Source organism: Echinops telfairi, unplaced genomic scaffold, assembly GCF_000313985.2.
Source record: "Echinops telfairi isolate 266 unplaced genomic scaffold, ASM31398v2 ScPeMD7_42;HRSCAF=159, whole genome shotgun sequence".
In the NCBI taxonomy this organism is placed as follows: domain Eukaryota; kingdom Metazoa; phylum Chordata; class Mammalia; order Afrosoricida; family Tenrecidae; genus Echinops; species Echinops telfairi.
In genome coordinates, this window is record NW_022103940.1 from 4,815,472 (window position 1) to 4,819,286 (window position 3,815).

The 3,815-nt window shown below is 43.6% G+C and overlaps 1 pseudogene; it reads left to right on the top strand.

Annotated features, from left to right (window-relative positions):
* The first annotated feature begins 2,265 nt into the window (after window positions 1-2,265).
* Window positions 2,266-3,518, top strand: LOC101644723 (annotated as a pseudogene).
* The last annotated feature ends 297 nt before the right edge of the window (window positions 3,519-3,815 follow it).

Genomic DNA, 3,815 nt, shown 5'->3' on the forward strand with positions numbered 1-3,815 from the left:
TGCATTCAAAATACCATGGACTAATATAAGGACTAATTGATCTATCTTTGAAGAAGGACCGCCTGAGTGCTCCTTAGAGTCAAGGACGATGAGATTCCGTCTTACATACATTGGACATGTCTGGAGAAGGGCATCCTGTTTGGTAAAGTCGAGGAACAGCACAAAAGAGAGGGAGGATGTCAAGATTGACACAGTGGCTTAAAGAAAAAGTGGTCTCGGGCATAGGAACAATTGTGAGGATGTTGCAGGACCATGCAGTGATTTGTGTGTTGTGCATAGGGTCGCTATGGGTTGGAACTGACTTGATGGCACCTAACAAAAACAACAGCATCACCAGCATGAATGGACTAACTTTCATCCACAAAATGTAGTGACTTACTGATATATACTTGTGCTAGTCTGGGTAGACTGGAGGCACAAATCCATGGACACACATAGTTATATAAGGTGCAGGTTTATATACAAGAGGAATTGAACATTGAGAAAACATCCCAACCCAGTCCAGTCCAAGGCCATAAGCCTGATATTAGCCCATATGTCCAATACCAATCTATAAAGTCCTCTTCAGACTCACAAAACACATGCAATGAAGCCAAATGCAGGATGATCACAAGCCAGTAGGTAGAAAGTTTTCAGGTGCAGTGGTGTTGTCAGGCTCTCTCTGTGGCTTCTCCGGCTTCAGAGCTCTGGTTGCCTCCATGTGGCTTGTCTTCTGCAGTGTCTACCAGGAACTAGCAGAGAGAGTGAGGTGTCTCCTGCCTCCAAGGAGGAAGTATCTGATTTCACAGAATGCTCAGAAAGCCATGCCCACACAGAAGTCCCATTGGCTACTTCCATATTGACAGCCTAGACTCCACCCCTACACTCTTAACCCTGAAATTGACACCAGATTAGGTGACTGCCACAATGCTATAGAATGGATGAATCTTTCATACCTTATGCCAAGTGAAAGGAGACCAGAGGGATGTGACCACATCGGGTACATAACTTATAAAGCATCCAGAATTGGTGAAGCTATAGAGACAGAGAGTAGATGAAACATTGCTTAGGTTTGAATGGGGATTCCCACTGCCATCCACGTCAATGTTGACTCATAGTGACCCTATAGGACAGGGAAGAACCGCCCCTGTGGGTTTCCCAGTCGATAATCCTTTATCATAGTAGAAAGCCTTGGCTTTCGCCTATGCAGTGACTGGTGGTTTTGAACTGATAACCTTGTCGTTAATAGCCCAACCTGTAACCCCTATGCCACCAGGGCTCCTGAATAGGGATTGGGGGATGGATAATGACTACTATCGTGGATGAGTTTTACAGGGGGCTATTAATTAAAATGTTCTAAAGATTGCTTGTGGTGATGATTGCATGAATCTGTTCATGTACTAAAACCATTGAAGTCTATATTATAAATGGGTTATTTTTATGTTGCTGGATTCTATTTCAATATGACTATTAAAAATATGTGGATGAATCCAGAGGCATCGTGAGGTCTGCTTGTCTGTTCCAGGCCTTAGCAAAACTCGGTGTGTGTGTTTCTGCTAAAGTATCTGTCTTGGTCTCTCTACCTATGTCCTTACCTTTCTTTGTTTCTTACCCTCTCATCCCTACCTTTGTCATCAGTTTTGTTCTTGCTCTTTTTATTCCTCTAACTAGCTCTCCCGTTTTACTTTCTAGACGTCTATTCCAGTTGCTTAATAAAGATTGGTGTAGTAACATTCTGAAAGAAGTGACCAAGATAAAGATACAGAGAGAAAAAATGTTTCAAAGAGGAGTTAAAGGTAAGCCAGATATCAAGATTGAAGGACAAAAGTTTCTCTTTTAAGAAAAAGAAACAAAGAACCTGCAACAGTAAAACAATACCTAGAAGGTTGGAGGGGTAGGGTCCCTGTCCTATGCCTACTTCCTATTTTCCTCTCATTGAGTTTGTGCTAGCTATTGTGGACAAACAACTTTGTCCTCACCTATTATATAGTCTTTGTAGGACTGATAGTATATGGATAAGTATAAATAAAATACCCCCCCTTCACCAGCACAAAACAGAAAAGGGGTACTCTTTCAGTTTTTATAGCTTTTTAATTTAGAAAATTTGTAATTGGTTCGGGGTTTGGGTATGGGATCCATGGTATTATGTGCTGCACCTGCACTCAACAGGCTCAGCGTGTGGCCCCAAGGGCAGGATTTTTGGCTTGTTTCACTGCCTGAAGGGCGAGACCTGAAGCTCTGCATGTGACCCTGTGACCTGGCCTGACTCTGGCTCATTGCAACAGCATGACTGCGTGGAATGGACGAGTCTGGCCACTCTGCACCTGGAGCCCCAGCCCTTGATCCCAAGGTGGAACTTCTTCCTGTGGCAGCTTTTTGGGGCTCCTGGCCACCACTGTTTAGGTCTTCCCCCTCATCAAAAGGTTCCATTGCCTTCTCTTTCCCCAGCAATGCGGGCTGGCACCATAGCCCATTGAGGCAAAACTCAATGAGGGAGAACTCATTTCAGAGGTTGGAACTGATAAAGCTACTTTGGGGTTTGAGAGCATGGAGGAGTGTTATATGGCAAAGATACTTGGTGCCGGATATACCAGAGATGTTCCAGTTGGAGCAACCATCTGTATTACAGATGAAAAGCCCGAGGACATTGAGACCTTTGAAAATTGTTCTTTGGATACCATGGCAGCAAGAACCCCACAAGCATCCCCAGAACCAGCCCCTGTTGCTGTACAGCTGCACCTCTCCAGATCACCTGTCCAGATTCCTGTAGCTCATATCCCACTCACATGCAGATACCTCTTCCTGCCTTTCTCCCACCATGATCATATGCACAATTTGGAAATGGAAAAACAACGGGTGAGGAGCTAAGTGAAGGTGACTTACTGGCAGATAAGGAGACTGACAAGACCATGATAGGTTTTGAAGCATGGTCAGAAGGTTGCAAGGCAAAAAGTCTTGATTCCTGAAGGCACGAGATGTCCCTCTAGGACTCCTACCCTGTTTCATTGTAGAAAAAGAGGCACATGTGCCAGCATTTTCTTACTACAGACAAACTGAAGAGATGAATTCAATACCCCAAGCACCACCACCTACATCAGCCCAGTGGTCACTGTACCTCCAACTGCCCAACCTGTAGCTCCTGCCCTTCAGGTACCCACCCAGCTACTCCTGCTGGACCAAAGGTGGGAAGGGTATTTGTTAGCCCTCTAGCAAAAACATTGTCAGCAGAAAAGGGATCAACATTGCACAAGTAAAAGGGACAAGATGTCAGGATCATAAAGAGGACCTGGACTCTTTTGTGCCTAGAAAAGCTGCTCCTACCCCAGCAGCCACTGTGCCTCCGCCAAGCCCTGGCGGGGCACCTGTTTCTACAGGTGTATTGGCAGATGTCCCAATGAACAACATTCACCGAGTTATTGCCCAGCAGTTAGTGCAAACTAAGCATTATTGTTTCCTTTATTACACCTCATTATTTCCGTTCTTCTGATGTAAATCTGAGAGAAGTTTTGACAGTAAGGAAAGAATTTTTTTTGCAGTAACGACAAACAATATTATTGTTGTCACATGTAAGTAAAATTTTGCTGAAGATAATTCCAACACATTTGTAACACTATATCAACCGTGAACTTCCAGAAATTTAAACTAGATTTAGAAGAGAACAAGAATTAGTCTGGCTACACAGGGAAACAAATCTAGGGAGACGTTCATATATATATATTTAAGAAAGAGCTTTAAATCAAAGAGTAATTGTATACTAAGAAAACATACCAGTCCAGGCCAGATCATATCCTTTAGCCCATATGTCCAACACCAGTCTTTAAATTCTTCTTCAGACT